General features: G+C 39.0%; 1 protein-coding gene across 2 annotated transcripts in view; it reads left to right on the top strand.

The window, feature by feature from the left end:
- Positions 1–22347, top strand: part of CUNH9orf3 (chromosome unknown C9orf3 homolog) — a 402054-nt gene that overhangs the window by 302176 nt on the left and 77531 nt on the right. The window lies entirely within an intron of this gene.

The following is a 22347-nucleotide window of genomic DNA, read 5'->3' as shown; positions in this document are numbered from 1 at the left end:
TGAATTTTCTTGCTTAATTCACAAATTCTGTGAAGCAATTTCTGTGTTCCTAACTTACATACCGCTGGTCAAAAAAGTGTGATGAGAACCCATACAGAGAGTGATTAGTGTAAGAGTTCAAAAGAATCTGCATCTTGCCAGATTTTGGTATTATTGCCAAAACCTGCAGGTTCCTTCAAAGTCTCTAGCAAGCTTTCATGGCCTACATATAATATTTCATTCCTTAGGCAAACAGAAAGATAATTCAATTATGAGATTCAGCAGTACCTCATACATGTGAACTGTTACAGTAAATGCTGTGATATTACTTACACTGCTCTATCATTTTTTTAGAATGGAGTTATAACCCTGACATTTCACTCTGTATCCATAAGTACGTACATGAACATAATTGTTGCTCATTTAAATAAATATTTTATGATTTAACTTCACATCTTCAAATACCTGTATTTGTATAGCACTTAATTTTTAAAAATAAAACTTTTTGAAGTTATAAAGATTGTCATCATATCCTTCAAGTTCTTTACAGTGGCTTCAGCATTAAAAAGGTAATATTTTGTTCATGCATGTACATGTGTGTACATGCAAACATATATTTAGTTAGAAGTGTTTTTTTTGATGGAGTCATAACAAAAATTGAGCCTGATTCTGATGTTGGTTTCAGCTGCCCCTTAATAGCAACAGTGTGATATTGGAATCCTTGTTTCTTTTTCAGTGTGCTCAGATACTTGTGTCTAAGCATTGTTATGTAGAATCAACTATGTCAAATTCATTTCTTTAGACACTTTTTATTATTGTTAATGATACCCGTCTGTCAGTTTCCATTAAACCAACTATTTGCTGCAGTGACAACAACTCCTTGCCACGTGTATGATGCACTAGCTCCCCTTCCTTGTCTGAGATGACCACTTCTAAATTAGGAGAACTTGGGCCAGCACAACCATGTGTTGAAATAGTTTAAAGTTTACAGATAATTACATCACTGTTAATTATAGCGATTCAGTGCCAGCAGCCATCCCCTCCTGTGCAGTGAAAGATTAAGGTCACTTTAATGTGAAACACAAGGTTTGTGCAGGAAAGAAAAAAGGCTGTTTTGGGGGGGGTTGTTTGATTTGTAGGAAGAATTAGTTACACTTCTGTGCTAGGACACTTTACTTGGCAGTAATTCTCATCAGAGGCATTTTAATGAGTTAACATTTGTGCACATTATCATATGATACTAATAAGGTGCATTATTTTAGCAGCACCATCTAGTGCACTTAGAGTCTGTCAGTGTTTTTTGTTACAAAGCCCTATTTTAGATGGCTGAAACTGAGTAAGTGACATTTTGCCTTTCCAGCACCTTTACATTTCCTTCTTCCCCATTTTATAAGCAGAGTTTTCTCATTTTGTTCTATTTGTTTTCTTCAAAATGCAGAAGAAAAAAGCACATGGCCATTTCAAATATTTTTCAAATGTCTCCTTTCCCATTGTGTTTGTATAATTAATTCTGAGCAAAAATGTATTGGGCCTTGGGACTAGAAAGAAATCTGTCACATTTTGCGCATTTTAGAAACCAGAATGACTGACTGACTTCATTTGGAAAAGTGTTGAGCAGCATCCAAACACTCCATAATTTTTCTTCTCCAGGAATTTCATGTGGATTTTTAGAACGCAGACTTATGCATGGCAGTTGAATAATCCACTTGATTTACATGTCCCCAAGTTCATATTGATGTGATTGACTGTAATGACTCAAAGAAGTCTTAATGGTCTGCTGGCTCAAGTGTATGCTTTATTTCAGTATTCTATTTAATGCATATTGTCAGAAATAGGATTAACATTTTTACGGAGACTGTTTTTAGCTGTTGTCCTTGTTCTTTGTCTCTTATCTGTTTAGATTATGTTCATATATTGTAAAAGTCCATTTAAAATAGTTTGGAAGGGTGGATGTTGTCATTTAAAATAAATCTATGGACACATACATTTCATAACAGACATTTCAAAGATTTTTGAAAGCTCTGAAATCTGCTTTTCAGTGGCTGTAGTCTTAGAAACAGACACTGGTACCAAATATAGGTTCAAATAAAATGATGATCTTTGTTAGCATATGTTGTATACTAAACACAGTGAGTCAGAACCTTAAATGTTAATACTTAAGTTTTATACATGTGTAGTTTGTGCACATGCCACCTCCCTGCAAATTTTGGCTTTGGCAAATACAGATTGAATGACTTACCCAGTCTCCGTGTGCAGGTGACTTGCCCACAGATTGTAAATATCTGCATAGTGTAAATATCTACATTTAGAATGTGCATTAAAACATAAATCTCAATATTGTACATGTAAATTGGTAGGGTATGTAGGGGGACTTGAGATTTAATAAACCATTTAAACCTCAAGTTATGTAAGGCGGCTATGGCTCTGCATTGGAACAGGCAGATTTTACTATGTATGGGTGCAAATTTAAATGTTTTCCTTTGCTTTTTTTCTGTTAAGGAAGGTCCTGACACTGTAGGGAGCTCAGCCCATGGATACTCCCTTTGCCCAGAGCCCTTTGTGAAAAAACAAAAATTGGTAATATTGTACTGTTTAGTAGAAAAGATGCAAGAAAAGGTTGGGGGGGGGTTGTGGTGGGGAGGGAAAAGTGGGATTTTGTTGTTATTGTTTTACTTCTTCACTGCCCTGCCTTAAAAAGTATCTTATTTATTTCCTCTTCTTTTTTAACTCTGCCCTGTATGTATTGCCTAGGACATGTACAAAATATGGTAAATAAATTTATAGGGTGCCAGGTCTTTGTTGCAGACATGAAAAGAACTTTTCCTTCTAATCGGTTTTCTTAGCCATCTGAGAGAAAGGAGAAGGACCTTGCCTGGAGCCCAAGGCCAGTGAAGTCTTGCTTTCTGATTGCAGGATAAAATTGAAATCAAGCTACAGAGCATTAAACATTTTCATGTTTGAGATCCTGTTTATTTTAAAGAAAGAATGACTAGAGGCCAGATCTGCAATAAATATAGTTGTCTTTTTGTTTTTGTTTATATTGAAGAGATTTCTTTGCATTTTGGCTGGACTTCTGAGGATGCCACAAAGCTACTCACATATTTAAAAGTTTTCCTGAACCAGGGCCTTAATCATCCCTCCTTAAGGCCCTTTTCTAAGCCACTACTTTTCTGATTGAAGATGTAGTTTGCCGTCTCTTAATTTCCTAGAGAGGTTTCCTTTTATCCCATAGCATAGACAAAACCACTGTCCTCCCACTCCCCCTATCTTGTTTAAGGAGACCTCAACATGGTTGCAGGATTTGTGTTTCCTGGCCTTCCCCTCCCCATCAGTTACTATGCCTGATATGGCTCTCCTCAGGGCCTCTTGTGAGAAACTCAAGATATAGAGTTGACTTCAAATTTTGTAAGATAACCAAGCCAGCTTAGTATGTAGTGTTCAATACATGCTGATAATAATTTGCAGCTAATAGTTTATTAAACAAAGTTATCATCTCTTTCATTGACCCTTTCTGTCTCAATTTCCTCAGCTCTGGGTTATCAAACTAACTTGGCTTACTTTTTTCTGTTTTATTATACTAGATAAATTAATTGCTAACAATGTTTGTAGTCAGACATTCAGAATTTAAGGGGCTATTGATTGTTTTGATTGGTAACCAGATTCCTAATTCTAATGCTAGTTCTAATTTCTGTAAAGTCTGAATAGCTCTTAAACGTTTACTGCATATATTCTCAATGCTACTGAAAGGAGGCACAGAGAGATTGACTTGGCCAAGGTCACACAGAAATAAATTAATAATAAATATGCTATTATTAATGTTCTAATCAATTTTAATTTTGGATAGAGGCGTTGAAAGTAGACTTCTGTGTTTGTGTATGTTGCATTATAATTTAACTGTCTAGAGTATCTAAGGGACAGCACAAGCACTTCTATAACTTGTGATACAAAGTGAAAAAGCAATGTGTAATAAAAGATTGTTAAATTATTTTTTAATGGAAATAGGTTTTGTGTTAATATTTTCAGGTACTAGTATTTGGGGTTGGTAATTTGGGGTTCGGCAAAGCATGAGAAAAGCATGCCTGTGTGTGTTTCATGAAGCATAGAGGAAAGAGAAAGAAGCAAGTGATTCCAAGAAGCAAGAACATAGAGGAGAGGATAAATATTTGATGATTCTGTACTATACATTTCCCAAATGATGGTTGGTGCTCAATTTTCTTTAATATATATATGTGGGGGTTTGTGTGCTGTGGCTCAGAATATCTTGTGATATGTGCTTCTCTTCCCTCTTGATCTTCAACCCTATTGGAGTATTTTCAGCATGTTCATTTTTTAAAATAGGGTTCTATTTTAATGAGCTAAATTTAATTGTAAGTAGTTGGTCAGATTGTTGAACTTTCTTTGGTTTCCTGTGCAGTTGCAGTGACATTGGGAATCCTGAAAACAAACCGTTTTGTTCTTCCAGGATGTGTTTCATATCTTGCACTTGTTTTTAATCACTTATAGCCTGTGAATGTCCTGTATAGGAATTTGTTTGAAGTGTGTTTTTAAAAAAGGGATATTGTGTAATACCAATGACCTAGATGCTGTGTAGACAGTAAGTCTTTTCATTTGTTTTCTCTTGTCCAAAGCCCTGAGACAGGAAACATTCTTAGAATTATTTTTAGATTTTAAAAAGTCAACCTTGATTTCCTCATGTAACACTAATCCTTTGGCTGCCCCTAAAAGCATGCTGTTTATTTGGGGTTCTTTTTTATGGTTTTTTGTAGCTTTATTTTAGGGGTCAGTTTGGTTTTTGAGTAGCTACGATATTACACAGAATTTTGAACTGGTTTAATATAGAAGAATGTCCTGCCTGTTACATTAGTCATCTTTCTGAATCTTGATCTAAATCGGACATGGTATGTGGTTTGGGTTATAATCTGGTGAGAGAATAATTGCTGAAGTCCCACTATTTTCTTACTCTGTAGCTTTACTACATACCTTTTACAGGGACTTCTAATATAAGATAAAGCACAGATCTAGGAGTCTCAAATGCCAGGTTCTCCTATAGGTTTTGCCATTTACTCCTATTTAACTATTTGGTTTGCTCTTGAGACGTAACTATATTTTAACCTAGGCCATGAAGTTACTACATAGTTGATGTGCCCTTTCCTCCAACATGGAAGAAGTGTGAATCTGAGTAGCTTGGTGTCCCTCAGTCCACAAAATCTGTCATTTGTATTTGGGCCAAGAAGCCTCTATGGGGCTGTACTCTGTGGGGTATGTAGGGTAGAAACTGATTGAAACTCATTCTTTTTCACTTGTCTGTATCCCAAAGCCATGCTGAGTCCTCCATGGCTACAAAGAGGAAGTCATAGGATCTGATTTTGGTGCCTCCATTTATACCTGTGTAAAATAGAGATAATAGTACCTTACCTCATATGTTAGTTGAGAGGCTAAGTAATGTTTATAAAGCATGCCAGGATTGATGGATTGAAGGGGCTATTTCAATCTAGAACACTGCTAATTGTTATTGCACGGTGCCAAAAGAAGACAACAGCTAGTTTGGAAATAGGGGAAGCATTACTTGATCCCAGATGTTATCATTTTAGTCCTTCTGTCAAGTTGCTCTGCAGTGCATCTCCATATTTATTTACAAACCATATATTAACCAATGCTTAAATGTATCTACTATCATTAGTGCACACTGCACTGTGTGTCACCTCTTCTCCTGACAAAACTTCAGAAAGCCCTTTTATCTGAAGATTTTTAATATACCCAAAATCACTTGCGTAATCTGGGTTGTAATATTTTTGATTGGGTGTCAGAAAAATGAACACTACGTCAGGCTGCCATGAAAAGAGTAACTTTTGGAAGGTATAACACGTGCTGAGTTTTAATTGGCCATATGATTTTTTTAAATGTTTATGAAAATCTGATTATGGACCTAACGGCATGAACTCTGGATTACTTGCCTTCAAAACAAATGTAAAATAGTTTGGCACTCATAGAACACATTAAAAACTGGAAAGCTAGGGAGAGGTTGGATAAATGTATGCTAGCTTTTATTGTTCTGAATATAGATATGCTGGTTTGTGAGGAAAATATTACAAATAAGTGCCCAAATGGAGAGTATCCAAACCACTAAATGGTCATCAGCATGGATAGTTTCTTTGAGGCTGACAACACGTGCTCTGCTGTGCAAAGCATTAGTTAAAAAAAGGGGGGGAGGGGGATTTTGGTGGAGGAAAGGAATTGCAAAAAGCAAAATTAAAATGTATTTTTCCAGAAGTTTTTCTTTGCCAGTAGGAAGGCTTCTGTTCTTGTCTGCAAGTATTACAGTTGGCGCCATTATTGGCCTGCTGAATGTTTCAAAGTAAGGCATAAGAGTATACTAGCTTCAAGTTCCAGGGTAGAAGAATTCAGCACTTAATTATGTTGTTTGTTGTTAATGCTACAAGGTGAGGAGGAGAGTATGGAAAGTCAAAGATGCCCTTACAAGGATGTCCTTGATATTCTAGGCACTAGCACAGTGCAAATGGATTTCTCCAGTTTATTGAATTTATTACCATCTTGGCTTAGTTAGGGGTATGGGAGTGGATTGGGTGGGTTTCTGCAGCACTGACTTTTTCCAAAGTACTGGCAAAGATTTAACAGTAATCCACCCAAGTGCCCCAAGGGTTTGAGCTGAAATTCTGACTTTCATATTAAATTAGGCATGGTTACAAGACGAGAATTATTTGAAGTTTTTATGAAGCATATGACTGACTGAACAAGCAACTGGGATGCAAAACGTTCTCATCTATGTTTTCTTTGTGGGGTCCAAAATATAGCCAGATTACAAAAAGTTTTATATATGGCATGTCTTGAACAGGTTCTGCCAAGATGGGCTGTTTTTACCCCTTAAAAAAACTCCCACAAACAAAACCCTCTTCTTCTCAGTGGTAAAGCTACCACCATTTCAGCGCACACCTTTCTATATACTTATAGCTTTGATTTGTTCAGCTGGATTTTTTTTCTTTTTGTATAAAACAGACCTATTGGCTGCTGAATTTTGGCTAGTTTCTTCCTTGGTTGTGCTGCTGATGGCTTTCTTGCATTGTACCAGCCAAAATGGAGTTTGCACATTTGTTTTCTTGATCTGTTACCTTTCTATATTTATGGCAGTTGTGGTATAGTGTAGGGGGGTTCTGTCTGGTTTTTGTAATAAGTTTCTATGACTTTTCTGCATTGCTGTTTTAATGAGAACTCTGGAGATAAATGACATTTCTGCCACACGTTGAGTATGACTAAGATTAAATTTGGAACTGATCCGTTACTATGAAGTCGGGGGGGGGTTGTAATTTAATGCTGAAAATGTGCTACTCATTAAAGGGAAATTTGGTGACATGGTGGTTGACAGAATTAGATGACACAACGCAGCAGTAGAAATGCTGGCAGCCACTGGCACATTCATAGTAATTTCATTGTAGCTAGGGTCAGGAGGGACCTGAACAGATCATCAAGCGTGACCCCCTGCCACAGGCAGGAATGAATGCTGGGTTCACAAGACCCCAGACAGGTGATATCCAACCTCCTCTTGAATTTGCCCAAGGTAGGGGTGAGGACCACCTCCCTGGGAACTTGGTTCCAGATTTTGGCTACCCTAACTATAAAATATTGCCTTCTGATCTCTAACCTAAACCTATTCTCCATCAACTTATTACCATTGTTCCTCGTCACCTCAGGTGGTGTTGGGGAGAAAAGGGCTCTACCTATTTGCTGTTGATCTCCCCTGATGAGTTTGTAGGCAGCTACCAGGTCGCCCCTCAGCCTCTTCTTGCTGAGGCTGAACAGGTTCAGGTCCCTCAGTCCCTCCTCATAGGGCTTGTCCTGCTGCCCTCTCACCAAGTGGGTGGCCCTCCTCTGAACCCTCTCCAGGCTGGCCACATCCCTTTTGAAGTGCGGCACCCAGTACTGGACGCAGTACTCCAACTGTGGTCTAACCAAAGTCACATAGATGGGGAGTATCACCTCTCTGGACTGGCTTGAGATGCATCTTTGGATGACAAGGTGTGGCTGGTCTTGCTGGCTGCTGTCTGGCATTGGCAACTCATGTTCATCTTGGAGTCAGTAATGACTCCAAGATCCTGTTCCTCCTCTGTGCTTTCAAGAGGGGAACTCCCCAGCTTGTATGTATGCTGTGGATTCCTTCTCCCACAGTGCAGCACCCTGCATTTGTCTATGTTGAACCCCATCCTATTCTCATCTGCCCACTTTTGTAGTCTGTCTAAATCTATTTGCAGCATCTCTCTCCCTTCAAGTGTGTCCACCTCACCCCACATTGGTACCTCTCCTGTTGTTACCTCTAGGGTTAGCACATTGTTTATAGGTAACTTTTTGGTAAAGGAAAACTGATGTAGAATTAACCATTAGCTTTTTGTTTCTCCATCACACTATACATTCGATCTTTTGTCTTTGTCTTCATTTTCATGCATCACTTGTTCCCCTGCCTGCATTTCTAACCTGGTCTCCTTTCTTGTGTCTTCCTCCCATGTCCCCCCTGCAGGCACGCACACACATTCTTTGCTGTATAATTGATGCCAAGTCTCAGGATCCTGTTCATCTCCTTTCATAAAGGGCTGTTGTGATACTAAAAATCCATCAGTGACTAGGAAATCTTAGTGTTACAGTGATGAAGGTCATACTAGTAGGCAACCATGGATTTTCTGGGTTATGGTATACATGTAAGAGGTCTAGTCAAGTGCCTGGTTAATCTGTTTATGGCTGACAAGTCCAAGTCAAGAGTGACACAGGTTGTTACAAGTTTCACAGATCCATTGGAACCCAAGTTTACAGCACACTGCTTCTTTCTTTCTTGCTTTGCTTCCATCCTCTGGATCAAAGCTGCTTCATTTTGAGCTGCACCTAGCACCAGGTATTCCCTCCAGATTGGATAGGATTCTGCACAGTCCTCCCAGCTTTCTACATTGAAGTTGAACACCTTTATATAATTTTTGTACATGTCATGGTACCCCCTTAGAGGGCAATCCCACTTTCTAGACCCATCTCTAGAATGATGAAAACTTACTAGCATGTATATGTTTGTTTACATGGCACAGTGCAGCGTTTTACAGAGACACTTGGGTCCTGGAAGCCCTATAGCCATGTTGTAGGGGACTCTGCCTTGGCTAATATGCCCTGATTCTCATCATTAGCCCAGACATTCAGGGTATATTGCAGGCAGAGTCCTTCACTATGGTGTCTTTTCAGCTTCTTGTGCCCATGCAAGTAGAGATGTGTTAATGTGGTACTGCATTAAACTGAATGAACATAACCTTAGTTAAGCTGTGTCCCTTACCTCATTAAAATCTTTCTGAATTAGAAAAAATGTGAGTTTTTGCTTGTGAGAAAAGAGGTAGGAGTGAAAGGAATAACACTCTTTATTTTTCTTCAGTGGAACATTCAGAGCATGGCTGTCTCTCTCCCTTTGGGACACCAATGTTGTCATTACAGTAGAGCCTGGATACTTTGCAGGGTCGTTTCTCCCCCCTCCCCAGGAAGATGAGGGCTTGTGAACAAACTGGGGATATATATAGCCACAGCAGCCAGCTGTATAGGACCACTGAGATGCTCCAGCTACTTGCTACAGCTTTGATTTAAAATAGGTGCTGCTTCTCTAATCTGCTGCATGGGACCACTGATCAGTTGGAGCTGAATGGAAAAGTGGTGCCTTCTGATGCAAACAGGTGCACAGTTTGACTCTTAATTTGGCTACCTGCTGCGATCTTAGCAAATTGTAAACCCCCTGAGTATGAGTGATCCAGGATCTACTGGCTACCATTTGTACATACCTTTTCCAAATTGATTTCTGTCTACATCTGGCTAATGCTTGGCAAAAAATGTCAACTTAAGATGCTGCTTTTCATGCCTAGAAGCATCATTTAGAACTGTCATGGGATAGACCAAAGTTACATTCCCCAGTTAATCCCTTTCTCACTCTCTGAAAACCAGTAGCTAGGTACTCTGCAGCTCTCAGAAGCTGAATGAACTGTTAGTCAGTTTAGATAACAAATTTTTTTCCAATCTTCTGCAGAGTCCTGGTAGAGGCCTGAATGAGAGTGTTCCTGTAATAGATGAGATGCGACGAGATGTAAATGATTATGGCTCTCTCAGGGTAGTTTGTGGAGTGCATAAGGCGCTACTAGGGAAAAAGCAGTTCGGTTGAGTGGAATCTCCCTGCCTAAATGTTTTCAAAGTGTACTAACAACTCTGATAACTGATTGATTGTGACACTTGCACAGAGTCTTACTACTAGTGGTTCAGATGAGATTGGGAATAGTCAAAATCAGAAATATCTAACAGCTGCTTGTCTCCCTTTAGTTTGTAGTAGTCAGATGAATGACTGTCATAATCAGTATTAGTTGGAATCCTTCTTTGACTGTTTCAACAAAGGCCAAACATAGGATAAATTTAGAGATGCCTAGAAGTAGAGAGAGACAGTGGGTCTGGTATCTGTTCTGTTCTTTTCATTGGAATATTGGTTTTACTGTGATCCCTCAAACTGCAAAAAAAATTGTTCTAATAATTCATTTGATATTTTTAAATGTAGTATTTTCACTCCTTATCACACTGGAATGCTGCATATTGAACTAGGAGGAAAAGGGTATGCTTCAGTTGACCAGATTTTAATGGCAGAACTGTAGGCAAACCAGTTTTGTTCATATGGTGAGCAGGAAAGTAATTGTCTCAAAGATGAATCCGGAGAAAAACTGACGTTGCAGTTGACAAATATGATGGTGGGGCTAGGGAGAGGGAGGTTGTTTGATACTGAATGAGAGGTGAAACAAGAATTATTTTTAATGTACATAAAGAAGGCAGCCCATCAAACTAAACTGATGATGAAAGTTTACAGTTGTCTGTGGTTGTAGTTAAGAGAGCTGATGAGAGCATCCAGTCATTGTCTCAGAGAGAAAGAAAAAAAGAAAGGCAAGACGAGTTTAAATAGGAAAAAAGCCCATTGTGCTTGCTTGATGTCTGTCCATCCCTGTCCCCCAGTAGCTTCCTGGCGATACAGAGTTTTGAAGGGAATTTGTCTGGTAAGATTTTTAAGTGTCCTATAGAACCAAGTTCTTGATTCTTCATGGAACTGTGCATACTCCTCTCCCTCCCGCTGAGTATTGAGGTAGCTTAGCACTTGACAGTCTCACTGGGCACATTACAGGTTACCTATCTACATAGCCAATAACTGTCAGCTAGTTTTCAATAAAATTTCTGCATAATATGTTTTTGCATGCTCCATCTATTATGTTGTTTGTATGTAAATCTTATATCTGTAGTCCTCTTTGACTGAGGTATTAAGGTGATTAACATAGACTCCCTTTGAACACGTTATCAAACCCTGTCCATTTGGTCCTCAGGTAGACCACTTAAGGAGAACATCCCAGGTCTGGTACCAAAAACGAAGAGCCTTTATAATTCACAGCAAGAAAGGGAGTTTTCACTATTTAATAGAAAACTCTTAAAGTCTTTTGGCTGCATATGGGATTTCTGGCTGAGCAGATACAGAGTTAAGGGGCCTCTGTAAAAAAGGGTTATGACAATGTCAAAACCCAGTTTGAAATTTTAAGGAAATCCCTGTGATTGAAACAAAAAAACATGCTGTGTCTTAAATTAGTTCAAGCATTTTTAAAATTGTTCGAATCAGTTGCTGCAGAACTAAACACATTAAAGCATATCATAAAGCAAATACCAAACAGGGGGTTCCCCCTATGTAGGAAAAATGTTAAACATCCGGTTTGTAGTGAATCTTATTTCTCATTGCAACTATACACTAAGTTGCCATGCATTTATGCAACTGACCTTCAATTCTGAGATTGCAAAGCAGTGGGAAGCCTACCTGTTAAATAAAAAATGCAAGATAAAAATATGGCACCCTCTGGAAGGAACTGGTTACCATTTAGGGCAAAGGAAAGAAATGAAAAAGTAATTACATAAATGATGCTACATGAAACTCCTTTTCTTATGTGACACTCATTTTTAAAAGGACTTAATTACTGAAATAGAAAGTGATAGAAAACAATGTTGTTACTAATAGTGTAAAAACATTTCCTTTCAACTGATATTACATTTGGAAGTAGACTTCTAAATTATCACGGAGAGAATGTTCCAAGTCCCTGTTAACAAGCCACTAGTTTTGGGGAACTGCGGATGTATTTCAAGGCCAAAATGAACTGTTTAGTGTTCTGTGCATCTTGGAAAGTGTGTTAATCACTGACCATTTAAAGTAGAACTATTAAGAAAATTCCTTCTTAGAATCCATAGACAGACATGCCTGCAGACTTAGGTCTGGACCAGACAACACTGACCTTTCAGCATAGAGAACAATTTGTGTTCACAATTGCTGCCTATTGTATGATTGTAGATGAGGCAGTCAGTCTGACTCCAGGAAGCTGGAGTTTGCAGAGTTTTCTCCCTGCCATATGCAAATCTTTTTTTGTATTCCTATTTCTATGAATGTTGTGCCAAAGGATTTTAGCTGAAATCGCTGTCTTTACTGTATGAATGTTTTTTTCCCCCTCCTTTTTTTTTAATCCTACAATTTCTATCACTTCTATCAAATGTGGAACTATCTTTCCCAGGCTTTAGGAAGCTGACTCATTCAGGACACAAATAGAATGCAAACCATATTTGAGAATGAAAACATTTTTTCAGACTAGATAGTAGGTCTTGCAATTCCTTTAAGTCAGTTCTAGTGTAGTTATGTATAAAGGAAGTTTGAGATCCATTGCTTTTAAATACAATGATTTTGATAACTGAACAATAAAATTAGCATTTGGAAAAGAGGAGCTATTTTGCAGTTGTCATGTTCAGTAAATAACCATTTTCTCTTAATGTTTAGCTGACTTTCCTCTGAGTAATTGAGGGATGCATTATTAAAAACTCCTTAAGATGCCTTAAGTATTTCAGAAAGAGTACATGTAATCTCCAAGGATCAATATTTTATAAAATCATTTTCCATGTTGGCATACCCAACTGGATGAATAAAAGGAAATGTATTAATAGCATCATAGAAATTCCAGAAAACAATGCTGTGGAACAACAATTATGTGTCAGCACTGGGAAAGATGTATGTTAAGAGAATGAATATGGCTCCTATAAATGGGTCTGATATATTTTTTTGGAATGAAATTCTGTTGCTGTGTATTGACCAATCCTGAAATACTTACCATGTGACCTGTTGATGCTGGTGAAATTTCACATAGAAGCCTTCAGTTTGAACTTTGCTAGCAAACTTGTCAGTCAACATTCTATGAATTTAAATGTTTCCAGCTGCCAGTGGTGCTACCACCATGTTTTGAGTCTTCACATTTTTATTTTGAAAGATAACAGTTGGCTTGCCAGCACCATAATTTCTGCTGTGTATCAGATTATATTAATGACTACCTAGAAATAGGTATGCCTTGCTTTTTTCTTTTCTTTTTTTTCTTCCTCCCTTCCAAGTCACTTGTTTACCGAGGCATTGAAAAGCATAGACATAATTTTCAACTAACTGAAGGAATGTATAACATCTGAGCTACCACACCCAGTCCATTTAGGAGGACAATACTTGTTGTGCCTACACACCCTTATATAGTTAGTGGGAAGGCTGTGGGCTTAAGTCAGTTTTCAGTGGAAAAATACAAGTTCGGACTATTGCCTGTGTAGGCAGACTGTCTAGGCTAGAGCAGAATGACAAAAGAACTACAGAAAACATACAAAGTAATGGACTGTCCGGGCGGCTAGGATCTGGAACCAACTTCCAAGAGAAGTGGTGCTGGTTCCTACCCTGGGGGTCTTTAAAAGGAGGCGGGACGAACACCTTGCCAGGGTCGTTTGACCCCAGTACTCTTTCCTGCCATGGCAGGGGGTCGGACTTGATGATCTGCTCAGGTCCCTTCCAACCCTACCAACTATGAAAATATAAGCATCCTATGAGGGATAGTTGTTGTTGTTATTATTATTATTTATTGTTATTATAGTTTGCACATTCCTAGGAGTTCCAGTCAAAGATCATGTCCCCATTGTGCACTGCATTGCACAGACATGCAAGTATCCCTGTCTTGTCACTTTGTAGTCTATTATAAAACTCAGACATAAAATAATCTTATTTTTGAAATAAGATTATTGCTGACTGGCTTCTTAATTGTGGAGTGAGAATGTGACGTAATGTTTTTATGCAAGAAAAATCTCCAGGGCAATATTTTAAGAAAAAAACATAATTTGTGATCCAAAACTGAGTTTGTAACTGCTCTTCATATAACTTTATCATAAAATAAAATGCTAAGCAGCAGCCTTTGTACCACTTTTCTGATTCTGTTATGTGCTTTTATTAAAAATGAACTATTCATTCTGTCTTTGGGGAAGGCAGATGCTGGGAAGAGTTAGCAGAGGACTTCTGTCCTGTTTGAAACCCAGTGGATTTTCTGCTTGCTCTTCAATAGACTTTTATTCTCAGGGTAGATTTCCCTGCCCCCCCTCTCCCCCCGCATCCATTTAGTTATGGGGTATGTCTACACAAAATGCTGAATGTGCAGTAGCCTAATACAACTGCACAGTAGCATGTCGCATTAAAAACAGTGCTAATGTGCTACTGCGCAGTAGCATCAGTAAAAAGATGTGTGCTGGCACTAATGCACAGTAGTACCGGTTACTGCACATTGATTTAGTACTTGATTATACAAGTAGTAAACTTAATGCGCAGTAACTACAGCATATTAATGAATGTGCAGAGGCACCACTGAGCAGCTAACCTGTGTAAAAATAATCTCATCTTGAGTTTCTAGCAGCAGAGGAGTGTGGCAATATATTTACTTGTCTTCTGCTCTGACTTTCTTTTCAGTTTTCTCCCCGTGTTGGTTGTGGTTGATTACACAGAGGCTTTCCAATACATTGAAGATGTAGTGTAGACAGAGTTTCTGCTTTACTACTACTCAGAAAGAATGTGAAGGACTCATTCTGCTGCAGAACAGGCCCTTCCTGAGCAGTGTCAGTCCCCAACCACAGCTGGTTGGGGAATGAATAGACAAATATAGTTAAGCTGTGTTGGTTTGAAATCAAGTAGATTTGCACCTTATAGCCTAACCAAAGTAGATAAAAATAGCACAAGCTTTCATGAGCTAAAGCTTGCTTCATCAGATGGGAATTAATAATCAAGTTTAGATGGTCAGCTCAGGTGCCCTGGAACAGCATTTATAATGTTTTCCCTCTTTCTCATCCTGAAGACATCCAGTGATCAAACCACTGGGGGTGCATCCAGATTAGTGTGCACTTGCAGTTTGCAATGCACATGCAGCTGTTCACAGTGAGGCACCAAAATTTGATACTGGGAACTCTCGGTATCAAAAAACACCACCACAAAAAAAGCTGGCAGAAACAAGAGGGTCCTTCAGGGAGACACTCTGGCTGCCTACCATAGCATCTCTCCTCCTCTAGTTGTCCCCTGGCTCTTCCAGCATGCTGTAAGTCAGAAGGAGTGGGGAATCAGTTGCTTCCCAGAAGCGGGGCATTCTGCCCTGCACCAAACCCCAAGTGCAGGGATGTGAACAGCAGCAAAAAGCGGCACAAAACTGTGCTGCTGGCAAACATACATCCCTACTTGTGTGTGCTTCTTTAGACGCACCCTGGGACACTATGCTCAGAGCTGTCTTGTGCTGAGACTGTAGGAAGAACTAAGCTATTCCATGAGCCCAAGATTGGTGGGGAACATTCTGCATCAGCCACATCAGTAGGCAGCCCAGAAGAAAGTGTCAGGGTTTGAAGTCTCTACTCAGCTTTGTAATGTATACCTGCGACAGTGTTCATACACACATTTAGGTGCAGTTATTTTCACCACCATAAGGTAGCACTGTCCCTGACTACTATTTTAAGGGCGGTGAAAATTAGTTTGAAGTCTTTGCATGTGTAAATTGTGACACTTTACACTGAAGGAAATTAGTCTACTGTGCAATTAAGCGCATGTGTAGGAGCACCCAGTGTTGGCAATATTGAGCCCTTAAAAACATTTATATTGACTTCAAAATAAAGCCTTTTCAAACAAACAAAGTTCTTAATCTTTTTTTCCCTCCTCCTACTTCTCCCTGCTCTCCCGGCCAAGTATTTAGGAGTTCTGTTATAAGGCTTTTCTCCCCACAATATTGCATGCCTTCAGGAGATGAGACTTTAAGGAAAACAAGTGTTGTAAGATTTACAGGGAAACGTCCTGGGTCTGCACCAGTGTAGTCTTTACTTAGGGTTTATCCACCCAAAATGACTGGTTTCAATTCCCCTCTCTTCTTCTAACTAAAAATCTGTGTGCTCAGAGTATGTTTTGGTCAATTTGTATTATGCCATATTGTTGATCCATAAAGCCTGCTACCGCTATTAGATTTTCACAGGAACTACTATAGTGTGAGTTAATAGCAATTTGGTTACATTTCAATGGTCTGTTGGCCTTGTTTGAACTCCTTCATGCTAAATGTCAGTAGCAATTTGTGTGTGTGTTCTTTTTTGTAAATTATGACCTTTAGAAAAGGAGAGATGAAATTCAATCACAAAACCATATATTTAAATAGTCTTACTGAAGACCCCCAGAGCCAAGAAATTATGAATTCAAGTGGAAACTCATTCTTTACTTTTCCTGTCCCCCTCTCTAAGGCTGTCCACAGTGTATGTGCAGTTTGTGCAGCTGTCAATAGAATGGCAAAAACAAAAGAAGGGCAGAATTTCAGTTTCAGTTCTGTTTTTTTTTCCCCCTTTATCTGGTCAGACACAAATATTAGGAACCACTTTCAAACTCGAACGCAGCCAATATCTCTCTAAAAACTTCCATTTGCATACACAAACGTCATAGTCTTATATGATCTCATCACCAGTGCATGCTGTTGCCCAAATACATATGGCCAGTACTGGATATTTGTCTCATGTGAAGTTTACTGCAGGATCAAGGCCTAACTAAACAACCTGCAAGTTACTGAGTATCATTGGCTTGCAGAGAAGTCGCAGAGAATTGAAGACATTCAGCAATTAGTGGAGAAATGACCATAAATGGACTATCCAGTTAAACCACTAGCATGTATTACTGCAAGTTTTTGCTCGGGCAGTATGTGCGCATTTGTTTGGGGTTGTGGCCACTGAACATGCCTTTGCAGATTAGGCCTTCTAAATTATTTTTTGTCATTTAAGTTTACTTACGAGTTGGGCGCTAAATGTCAAGATGACAATGGGCTATATCTGCTCATAGAAGGTGGTGGTGGTGGTGGTGGTGGTGGTCTGTCTGCTGCTTGAGTGAGGACTCATTTGCTTTACCCATGATTCATAATTTTGCTCAGTGATATAAAGTGCTAGAAATGGTGAAATGTACTGCTTTTTATAGTCCAAAATATTGTAGTCCATGCAATAAATGTCTGTTGCACTTTAATATATTTATTAATTCAAAAGCAAATTGATCTACATCTGATTTACATACTTCTTTTATTGTCTAACTGACTCTAGATTGACTTAAGCCTCATGCAGACTACAGACTTCTGTAAAGTTGTATGTAAGATGGTAGAATTTGGCCAACTGCATTAATTACTAGAGAGAACACATGCAATTTTGTAATCACTTATTGTATCCATTTATCGTGCCCACGAGGCTGTGTCTGGGCACTGGCAAAACAAATAATTTTATTCTATCAAAAAAGTAATAATTTCTCTGTCTCCCTTCTATTTATATAGACAATACCATAGAGCAGGATGGTATTGAAAGTAAACTGTAATTACCATATTTTGCTTGAATCTAAGACAAGGGTTTTTTTCACTTTTAACATGAAGTTGAGGGGGAACCTTGTCTTGGATTTCAGTACCAGGGCTGGGGCTGGGGCTGGGGCTGGGGCTGGGGCTGGAGCTGTTGCCACCGCTGCTGCTGCCTGGCCAGGGCCAGGGTGGCTCAAGGTGGATTGTGTGCCAGGGGAGGGAGTGTGCTTTGGGTGAGCGTGGAAGTGATTGTGTGGTGCACAGGGGAACATGGGGGAGACCTAGCAGAGTGGGGAGCGCAGGGGAGACGGAGAGGGGAGCATCTGGGAGACTCTGCAGGGTGGATGTGGAGCACAGGGGAGACCATGCTGGGGGGGGTACACTTACTACCCTTAACTGCTTATGTCATTTCATCTATCACATAATTTGGCAATATTGGAAATATCTGTTCAGAAGAGGTTTGTGTTGTATGGCAGGACACTAGTGTGTCTGGTGATCAGGCTCATTTTTCATAGCTTTAAAAGACCTTTTCAATCCCTTGCTTTCATAAGATCGTACTGCTTTCATAAAAGCAGTACTATCTAGGACAGACCTAGTAGGAGAAACAAAAGATAAAGAGCAAATTCATTCCGTTAACCACACTCCAAAGAAGAAGAATTCTCGTGCCTGGCTAACGAATACAAGATCAAACATCTGTGTACCAGATATACGTGGCTTTGTATATACAGATTGGCTGTCTGCAAAGGATGCTATTTTCTTTATTTAAAGCAGATTTAGAAGAGGCGCTATTAGTGACAGAGTTAGTATTCCACTTTGGACAAAACAATTTTCTTTCTCTCTCCCTTTCCCCTCCCCCTCTTTTAGTGGGTTTCTTTCTACTCATTCACTAGGGCAGTGGTTCTGAACTCTGTAATTTATGCCTTAGATGTCATTTAATTAGCTAACCAGGACACCCCTCATCACAGTGAAGTAGTTGTTCAGATTGTCACGCAAAGGCTTTTCTGGATTTTACAGTCTTTATAGATAGTAAACAGTGCCCTATCTTCAGGTCCTTCAGGAGCAGCTGTTTTTGTCTCAGTTCCTTGACAGCTGCTGAGCCTTGCCAAAGTTACCAGTGCCCTATCTGGCCCTTCCTTGCTAAGAGACTGTCCCTTGAGTCCAAGTGAGTAGTGGCTGTTCCCCGCACATCTTAAACAAGTGTGGGTAGAGGTTGGGGGCAGAATAGAAAAATGAACTTCAGAATTTTTTTTCAGAGCTCAAAGCCCTTAATTCTCATTTTCTCAGTGTATTGCTATCTAGATTATCTATCTGAAAATCTACAGGTAATAAAATGACTCCTTGACACACAGCTATCATGCAGCTGTCCCTTTACAATCCTGCCCCACCCTAACTTAATAGCTTTTGTGCTTTACTTGATTATTTCATGCTATGCCCCTTCCAAATCGCCTAATTATGGCAACTTTGACCTCTCATTTGTCAGCTTTTTCTACAACAGTCTACATTCAGCCACCTAAGTCTACTGCTGCTACTTCCTTCAAATGCCACTTATTATCATGTCTACAAATATTATCCTCCTATTTAACTACTGGTATAATAACTGGATTGGTGGCTACTTGGGGATGGCTGATATTTATAGAGGGGATGGGAGTTGATTTGTATGTTAAATCCTTTCTCCCACTTTTTACCTGGACTCTTTAGTCAATGATTCTCTTAAGCACAATTAATTTTCGTCTCTGTATGGACAGTGCCTAGGTGCTAACTAGGGCTAGAGGCCTTTGAAAAGAGTTAAATTGTGAGTGATACCATGGTGCCAATAATAATACATAGTGTATGTTAAGGTCTAGGATGGGGAGGTGGATATTAGATTCTATTTCAGCTTCTTGCTACAAGAACTTTTCTTTACTGAGGTTCATGAATAGGCAACATTTAGAAAGTCTGAAATATCCAAATAAGCCAAGCTGTTTGGAAGGTACTCGGTCTTGGCCTCTGTTTATTTTTGTGTGCATTTGGTGAGCATTAAGGTTTGTATATCACTTTGCCAACCATTCACTACTTAAGGATGCCAATCCTCCTATAATGTAGGTGGTATTAGCATTATGTGACAGATGTGAAAACAGGCTTTCAGAGGTAAATAAATGGCAGTGCAGTTAAAACACCAAAATTTATAGGAAAGCAACTGCAGAATTTCCAGAGGTACTGAAGATTCACAGAAGCTAATAGCTATTAGCATCTCTGGATTAAACATCCTAACTTTTTCCAACCAAGTTTAAATATTATGGCCTACTTGACTTGAGCAAACTTACAGAAAGAATCTGTGTTAAGAGCAGAGCTTAGTCCCTTGCTTAGGTGTTGCTGCCTCCCATGCTGTGGGGTACTCCTCTTTTCACCCAGAGGCCCTGCTCACTGCTCAGCTGAGAAATTGGCTCAGCTGCAGATATCTAACTGTGTAGCGGCTTTGCAGCACCTCTGTTGACATTAGTGGTAGCTTAGGTGACATTGCACTCTACACCAGTAAACTAATTTGGATTCTTGCAAATTTTTATGAACAAGTGGCTATGAGATTTCTGGACCTCCAAGTCGGCCTTAGGGAGCTGAGATAAAACAAGGGTCTTTAGGAGCAGTCCGTGACAAGCTTCTATTCCTGATATAATTAGAGTCCCATTTGCTTTACATTCTGAAGACTTTCTTTACAAGGAAAATGGCTAAGTATTTTGCTTTTCCATTTAAATTTTAGATTTTTGTTTTTAAAGCTTCTGGTCGCTGGTTCTTGTTATTTCTGTAAAGCTGTGACTGCCCAGTAGTTTTCCCTCAGCATTGCGCATGATGCACAGTAAGCACGTCTTTTCTTGTTTTTCTTTTTGATAAACAGATCAGGCTTTTTTCTTTTATTGTAAGGCATGTTCTCTGGCCCTCCATCACTTTTGTTCTCTTCTGTGCCATCTTCAATTTTTTTATAGTCTTTCAAAAATTGGGGGCCCAGGACCATATACTGTATCCCAGTATCAGTCTAATCTGCCACATAGGTAAAATCTGGCCTCTACCCCTAGTCACTGCTTCAAAACTTCAGCATTCAAGGATCACTTTTTTTTTTGTCATGGCACATCCCTGGGAGCTAGTATTAAGTTGCTTGTCCATTTTTTTGTGTGTGTGCGTGTGTATCCAGGTGTCTGAATACTGACTGGTATCAAGTCATTACTAGTCCAAGCAAAACCCCACTAAACTCATCCCCATTGGTGGTGATTTCCCAGTTTCTTTCCCAGGTATTTTTTTGGAGATTTTTTCACACCGTTTCTTAATCCACATTATATGTGCATATTGATACTGTATAGTGGTGATTTTATTTTTATCAGAATGTTGTAGAATATTCAATCAGTATACTTCGAATGTTGTTAAACATTTAAATTTAGGCAGCCAAACCTGAAATCTCATCAAATTATAAAGTCAAGTTAATTTAATACATCTATTTTCTGGAAAAGATTGACTAATACTAATTGCATTCCCTTCCTTTAATTAATTGGATCTCTTATAAGCTGCTCCATTATTTTACTTGGGTTTGTTGTCAGGCTGCCCAAGTCATTCACTCTCCTAAAAGATTGGATTACCCACTTATACAGTGTTTGGGGAAAAAAGGTAGTGTCCTGGAGAGGATTGATGTTTCTTCCTCACTAACCTCTGACATTTGGGCGACAGTGAAATTGCATTTTCCTCCTTCTTGACTTGTAATTTCTCTGCTGATAGAGCCCTGACTTTTTCCCCGTGTATAAATAGTAATATGTTTCATTAAGATGTGCAGTTAGAAAATATATTGTTTCCAGTTAAATAAAGGGATCGCTGTGTGGCACTAAATAGTCAAAGCTCCACTGTTCTTAGAAATCAAGCCATGCTAACTAAATGGCGTAAATGTTATGGTGCTGGTATGAATTGTCTGTAATCAGCCTGTGAGTTTTAGAGATCCTCTGACCCAGAGGGAATTAAAACCATTTGGAAACTATTTCTGACTTTGTCAATTTATAAATTTGTGTTTTCCTTTTTCTTAACCCTAAAGTTGCTAGTCTCTTTCTGTTTCATGCCCTTTTGTAACAACAGCATTTTCATTCATTTTTTGGTGGGGGGAGAGAGAAATTCTGAACATTAGGAATAAATGAGCAGTAACTAGCCGTATAGCTTCTGCAATGGATTGGCATAACAATAATACCTTCTGCATACGTAATGCTTCACATCTTCAAAATGCGGTACAAATACCTAATTAATCCCATTTTTGCCATTACCATAGTTTTCATTAGCTCAGTTTGTATTCCCAAAGTTTGGAAATCCAAACTGTAGCACACATCACAGAGGAATGTCCTATTTATCATTTAATGGTTGCCTTGAAGACCCGCACCAGGCTACTGGCAGTACTTTGCGATAGATATCAAATCTAAAACTGTCACTGTAGCTTTATCCCTCAGTGCTATTCTTTGTAAGTTGTCTATCAGTTGTTTTATAGCTTGTTCTGTCATTCAATTGCAGTATTCCATATGAATAAGTAAATAATTAGCTCAGTAGTATTGTCATTTGAACCCTTGGATTCATTCCTGCTTGCTGTGACTTTTTTTTTTTAACTTCTGAGCTCCTAACTGTTCAATTTTTTTCCATGTTCCATATTTTTCCAGGGAGG

This window comes from Gavialis gangeticus, unplaced genomic scaffold (assembly GCF_001723915.1).
Source record: "Gavialis gangeticus isolate Ggan-Ray unplaced genomic scaffold, GavGan_comp1, whole genome shotgun sequence".
NCBI classification, from domain to species: domain Eukaryota; kingdom Metazoa; phylum Chordata; order Crocodylia; family Gavialidae; genus Gavialis; species Gavialis gangeticus.
Note: the sequence above shows the minus strand (reverse complement) of the source record. Positions and strands in the feature narration are given on the sequence as shown.